Below are 7,230 nucleotides of genomic sequence, written 5' to 3'. Positions count from 1 at the left end.
TCAGTGGTGAAGCTGCTGGCACCCCACGGGGGTCTGATTGCACTGCAGGTTAATACTCAGCCCTTCTTGCTGAGGCAACTCAAATTATTGTTCACCAGCTTCAACTCTTTCTTTGGGGCCCGGCAGGATATCAGAAATCATGCCTTCACCTGTTCCTCTGTGTCCTGTCTCTGTCTAATGGAAAGAATCATCTGCATGCATTTCATTTCCCATTCACTCAACGTGACCAGGTTGTTTGGGTCCTCATTCCTACAGCTCTTTGGAAACAGCTCATATAAAGATTACCATTGGCCTCCATGATTCCTTATCCAGTGGTCTACCCCATCTCGTTCCTGTATTAGGTTGGTAAACTTGCTGTGACAAATGGCTGTATACTTCACATTTTTAAAATAATAAGAATCTCATTATCTTATAGTTCTTAAGTTTCACGCGGGACTCACCAAGCTAAAATCAAGGTATTCGCAGAGCCATGTTCCTTTCTGGAGACTCCAGAGAAAAGTCTGTGTCCTTGTTCGTTCGGATTATAAACAGAATTTGGTTTCTTGTGTTTGTAGGGTTGTTTCCCGGGTGGCCATCAGCTAAGGGTTGTTCCCAATTCCTAGAGGACACACTCATCCTTTCACTCATGGCCCTCTTCCTTCAATTTTAAAGCTAGAACCGGTGGGTTAAGTCCCTTTCTTGATTTGACTCTTTCCTTCCCCTATCACCTGAACACCACAGCTCCCGCTTTTGCCTTATTTCCCCATCATTGATTTTCCAACAGCAATTGAAGTGACTTATCAAGTAAAATAAAAAATATTGTTTCTCTCTCTCTCTCTCTCTCTCTCTCTCTCTCTCTCTCTTGTTGATGGACCTTTATTTTATTTATTTGTATATGGTGCTGAGGATCAGAGGATCAAACCCAGTGCCTCATGCATGAGGGGAAGCACACTACCACTGAGCCACAACCCCAGCCCCCAAAATATTCTTTCTTTATGTAAAATCCTCCAATGGATGCCTGTTGAAATCAGAACCTATTCTAACTCCTTTCAATGACCCATGAGCCCTGCACAATCTAGCCCCATCTACCTACAGGACCTCATCTCGGTTCCTTGTTTTCTTTTTTACACGCTCATACTTGTTTTTCTCCTATAATCGCCCTTTTGTCTGTCTGGTGTATTCCCCAGTTCTTTAAAAAGCTTATTTCTGTCAGGCGCCAGGGTGCACACCTGTAATCCCAGTGGCTCAGGAGGCTGAGGCAGGAGGATCACTAGTCAAAGCCAGCCTCAGCAACTGAGCAAGGCTCTAAGCAATTCAGTGAGACCCTGTCTCTAAATAAAATACACAAAAGGGCTGAGGATGTGGCTCAATGGTTAAGTGCACCGCCTTCAATCCCTGAGTTAATTTAAAAAAAAATAAAAACTGATTTACTATTATCTTAGTCCAAAAGTCATCCACTAAGAAGATCCTAACCTTGTTATAGTGTAGCTCCTCACATCTCCAGAACCTTGAGGCAGTACCAGACTTCCCTGTGTTATATTTTCACGCCACTTCTCAACATCTAAAGTCATCATTTAATTTATTTATTCACTTGCTCATTATTTGCTAGTATGTAGGTGCCATAAAAAGAGAAATCACATCTATATTGTTCATTGCTATAGCCTATGTTATGGTTTAGATATGATGTGTCCCCCAAAAGCTCATGTGTGAGACAGTTCAAGAAAGTTTAGAGGTGAAATCCTCTGATCGGGTTTAGCTGGGTGTTGACTGAAGACAGGTAGGGTGTGGCTGGAGGAGGTGGGTCATTGGGGACATGCCTTTGTGGTTTGTATTTTGTCCATGGTGAGGAGAGCCCTGTCTCTCTTTGGTACCATGTTCTGAACTGCTTTCCTCCGCCATTCTCTCTCCCACTTGAGGTTCGGCTTCACCTCAGGCACAGAGCAGTGGAGTCATCTATGGACTGAGACCTATGAAACTGAGCCCCCAAATAAAATTTTCCTCTTCTAATTGCTCTTGTCAGGTCTTTTGGTCACAGTGGCAAAAAAAGCTGAGTAAAACTCTCTGAAAATTCATATGGAATTTGTTTGGAGGTTGTTCAAATTGAAAACAAACCAACCCTAGTATTATAAGTTGGGGTTTTGTGAAGCAGTGTCAGAGCTGAGATTGGTATGCTAATCTCTAGATTATTACCGCATGCTCCTGGGATCAATCTCCCTTCCACTTTCTAGCAAAGGAAAAGGAAAGAAAGCAGAATTGGACAGAGGGTAGAGTTTTGCCCGATGCAGTTACCAAAAAGGCCTAAGTAGATTCCCAAGGAAAATGCTGAAGCTGGGATAGTCCTTCCAATTTGGCCCATATTACAAAAGGAAGGGCCAGAATCTATACTCGCATGATGATTAATAGTTAGACAGAGACTACTCTGGAGAGGGAGTCTATCCTTAGCTAAAGAAATTCCCAAAGGGACTGACAACTTAGGGCTATACACTGTAGCACCATTTGCAGAAAACGGAAAAGTAAGGCCTTTGTTCCTGTAAGAGGATCTGGTGGCACATTTCATGATCTATTACAGTCTACCCCTTGGCACTGCTTAGAGCCACTTCATTATATAAAGTCCTGGGAAAAGTCCTTCTGGAATTCTGGAGTACCTTTTGTTCTGGAATAAAGCTTAGAAAATGAAAGTTGGTGAGATCTTCTGCAGATACCACCAGGAGGTTTCAGGGCTGCAACTAATACTCATCCTCTCCTTCCTCTATCCACCATCTTTTTTACTCCCTCTCTTGGCTAGCGTCTCTTCTGGTCCTTGTGTCTTACCTGAAGTGTGACCGAGATCATCAGCTCTTAGGAGTCCGGGTGCCTCTTTGCTACATCTTTCTCAGAGTGTACTTGCTACACAATTTGCTATTAAAATTGGGCAATGGAATAACAAGAAGTACTCAAATAAGTCACCTGGGGTGGGTAATAAAATTTTCATTTTCCCCCCACTATATAACAGTTGTCTTACCCTCTCCTTGTGATCAGAACCAATTACTTCTGCCAGGATGCTGATTACTCTTCTTGCTCTGTCCCCTTGGTATAAAGAGTTTAAAAAGCCCAGTGGGTGGCCATGGTGGAATTATTCCCTTTTAGAAACTAATACTCTTAAGTGTTAAAAATCCAGAGTTTCAATAATAGGAAGCACAATTTCCCAAAATGGATCACTGGGAGTGAAAAAAATAGGGTTGTTCCTGATCTAACCTGTTGATTCTCGGACCTATGTAGTCTAACTACTGAGGAAATAGCTGTGTAAAGATCACTCAGTTAGAAAGTACACTGCATTCTGAAGAGTAGCATAGCACTTTCATATGTTGTGTCTGAGCTGGTGTTTCTATCAGGCCATTGGCCTCTTGGTATTGCAGTGTGTGGTTTAAACAGTGGATCCCACGTTTGTGTACCTGTTTCTGCATCTGCTTTAATGTTAAGTGAGCCTTTTGTTGATAGGTGTGGGAACTTCTACTGATGACGGAGCCTGGCTTATATTAATTGGATGATACGTAGATTTTTAGTACCTTCTATATTACTTAAGGGATGCGTTCTGATAGACACAAACTTGTGAAACAAAGAAGTGCCTACTGTCATATGTCCATCCATGTAGCTTTATCACAGGACTCTTGTCTTCCAATCTGCCCAAGGCACTCTCCTTCCACAACCCAGCAAGGATATATCATAGTGTCCATGAGGCCCTGTGTATTCTAAATTCAGGCCACTTCTCTTTGCACACCAAGTGGTTGGCCAGGTATACTGCCTGAAATTCTGCCTCTTGGGAGATTTCCCCTTATGTCAATCTTTCAAGACTATCCCGGTTGAGGATACTGTCCATTTCTACCTTGCACCATCACACCTAGTTGTGCCATTTGTGAGCCAAACTCGGACCTTTCCCTCCTACATGAGCTGATCAGGTAGACCGCCACCCCATATAATTATGGACACGAGCTGAGCAGTGAGTTGGTGGGAGACATTTTCTGAATAAAAGGGGGAAATCCCTTTTTGTAGTATCAGCTATTCCCATGGTACATTTCCAGTGCGGTTCATTTCAAGCGACCAGTGTGATATCAAAAGGCTTATAAGAACCCTAAAAATTGAACACTGAGCTTTCATGAACAGATTCACAGCAGCACACCACTGGCTCCAGGATACCACTGGAGCTGAGGGAGAGGTGCTGGGTAACAGTGGTGGATGACCAAGCTGCCTGCATGCTGCCTGCTCAAGCAGCTTGCTTATGCCCTCTGGTTTCATTGATGCTCATCCCAGAGGAACCTCTTCCATCTAGGACCATCCCAACTTATGGCTCTGCGTGTGCCATGTGAAGGATGGTTCTGGTATTGTGATTGCTTTCCCTTGCTGTGACCAAAATCCCTGACAAGAAGAACTTAGAGGAGGAAAAGTTTATTTTGGTTCACGGTTTTAGAGGTCTCAGTCCATAGACAGCTGACTCCGTTGCTCTGGGCCCAAATTGAGGCAGCACAGCACGGGGGAAGGGCCCAGAGGGGGAAAGCTGCCCCATGCATGGCATCCAGGAAGCAGAGAGAGAGAAGAGGCTGAGAACCCTGCCAGGGCACATCCCCAGTGACCCACCTCCTCCAGTCACACCCCACTTGCCTATAGTTACTAGCCAGTCAGTCCATTCAAACCAGGATGGACTGATTAGGTTACAACACTCACCGTCTAATACCTCTGAAATACTCAGGAGCTTTGGGGGGACACCTCACCTGCAAACCATAACAGTGGTCATTTGATGTTCCATGGTGAGACACTGGCCTCTATTAGGGCAACTCTCAGAGCTACTTTTTGAGAGGCGACTAATTCTCTTCTGCAATTTGTATGGCTTTGATCCAAGATCTACACTGAGATTCTCCCATTTGGGCTTCCCATAAAATCTGCATATCACTCTTTTCCACCATACCCGGGATACCATAGGATGTGATGGGTTGTGTGCTCCAAAAGGGAAGCTGCTTGGCCCTAAGCCCAGACTTGATGCAGAGTCCTTCTTTGCTAAAGATCCCAATAAAAAAATGCCATCCCACTGTGTCATGTAGTATGTGAGCTGGAGCGCTGCTTCTGAGACCACATGACCTTCAGAACCTGAAGAAGCCTACTCAGCAGTCGCCGGGCTGCCATTCTTGTGACGGGAGTTACAAGATGCGGTCATTTCCCTTACATTTTAAGGGATATCTCAGCATGCCCCAGATCACTGGACTCTAAAAAGTCACGTGTGTGGTAGACTCCTGAATATTTTAAGGGGCATCTCCCCCAAGAGCGCCATGTGACTTACTAAGGCCTTCAACCTCCTAGCCCCTTCTCCTACGCTTGAATTAATGGGGTGCTAACGGACTGGCCTAGCACGATACCCTGTGGGACATCCAGCTGGTCCATATCTGGTCAGACCCTGTTATGACAGAGGACAGTGAAGTTAACCTAGCTCTCAGCAAGGCTAGATATGGACAGTGTTGCATATTCCAAAGGAATGTGGTGAGTTGTTTCCCCGCCCTTTCAGACTAGGGAGCTGCTCATTGGGGGACTTTTTTTGGCTCCGCCCACGCGACCCAGCCAATCGGCCTCAAGAGCAGGAGGATTGTGGGAGGTGGAGAGGCTTGTGGGAAGCCGGTTGTGGCAGTTGGGCTCTGAAGGTTTTTCCTGAGGAGCTGTTTTGTTTGGCGTGTGGTTCTAAAAATAAAATTCATTTCTTTTGACAAGTGGCTCCTGAATTGTGCCCAGCAAGACTGGGGCAATTGCTTAATGGTCTGATATCCTCAGATAATCACTGCAGCAATCAAGAACCCATTCAAGAAGAATCAAGCTTGCATCTGCTGCTGTTTCCTAGTTCTTCCAACTTTTATTATATCAAAGCCATCATCTTATTGGGTGGCCCTGCCCATGCTGAGGGAGGGTCTCCACTTTAGCTGGCTATCACACATACCAATCACTCCTAGACACACCCTCACTGACACACCCAGAAGCCTCTTAATCATTGGCATCTCTTAATCTAATCATGTTGACAATTCAAATTAACTACTACACTCTTCAAAGACTTACTATCCCTCAACAGTTCCAAGCTGGGGACCAACCTTTAACTCCAGGGGACATTCCAAATCCACCTATAACAGGGTCCCAGTGGTTTCTTTTTTCTATCTCTTCTTTTGTTCTCTCAGACTTCATAATTTCTATTGTCCTTAAAGTTTGCTAATTCCTTTTTCTGCTAGCTCAAATCTGCCTTTGAATCCCTCAAGTGAGTTGCTGTACTTTTCAGCTCCAGAATTTCTGTTTTGGTTTCTTCTTAGGTTTCCTATTACTATTGATGTTTCCATTTTGTTCGTACATTTTCCCCTGGCTTTCTCTGTGTCTCCCTTTACTTCTTTGAGCATCTTTAAGACAGATGTTTCATCATCTTTCTTTAGTAGATTTGCCATCAGGGCTTTCTCAGAGACAGTGTCCTTAATTTTTTGCGGGGGGAGGGGGGCATATTTTTCTGTTTGTTTATATGCCTTGTGATTTTTTTTAATTGAAAAGTGGACATTTTAATCTCATAATATGGTAATTCTGGAAATCAGATTCTCCCCCTTTCCCGGGGTTTACTGGTTTCCTAACTTGTTTTTGTGCATTTATTTTTAAAAGTTGATTCTGTCTGTGCTGATGATCACCCTGAGGTGTAAACTTAAGGTCTTCTTAAGACCTTAGGGATTTTCTCTGGGAATGTGCATTTTCTAATTTTCTCTATATATGTTGTTTTTAATGTTCTTTTTTTTTTCTCTCTGGCTCCAAAAATGGGGGGAAAAATGAAGAAGAAGAAGAAGAAGGAGGAGGAGAAGGGGGAAAGAGGAAGAAGGAAAAGAAGGAGATGGAGAAGGACAAGAAGAAAGGAGGAGGAGGAGAGGTGTGGGGGGGCGGCTAGCCCTTTCAATTCCCAGAGGTAACTTTAGCTGCAGGGACTTACAACAGATGGGAGTGGGTACAACAATGGCTGCCCCTGTGATCAGAAGCAGTGATCAGTGATCAAAACACAGATCCCTGATACTTGGAGGACTTTTGCCCACTCTGGGTCATCCCTAGCTATTTATTTATTTATTTATTAAAATATATATTTTAGTTGAAGGGGAACATAATACCTTTATTTAATTTATACGTAATGCTGATGATAGAACCCAGGGCCTCACACACACTAGGCATGTGCTTTACCGCTGAGGCGCAACCCCAGCCCCTCCCCTGCCCCCTCCCCCA

Source organism: Marmota marmota, unplaced genomic scaffold (assembly GCF_001458135.2).
Source record: "Marmota marmota marmota unplaced genomic scaffold, marMar, whole genome shotgun sequence".
Lineage (NCBI taxonomy): Eukaryota > Metazoa > Chordata > Mammalia > Rodentia > Sciuridae > Marmota > Marmota marmota.
The sequence above is the reverse complement of the archived record's forward strand: the minus strand, read 5'-3'. Positions refer to the sequence as shown.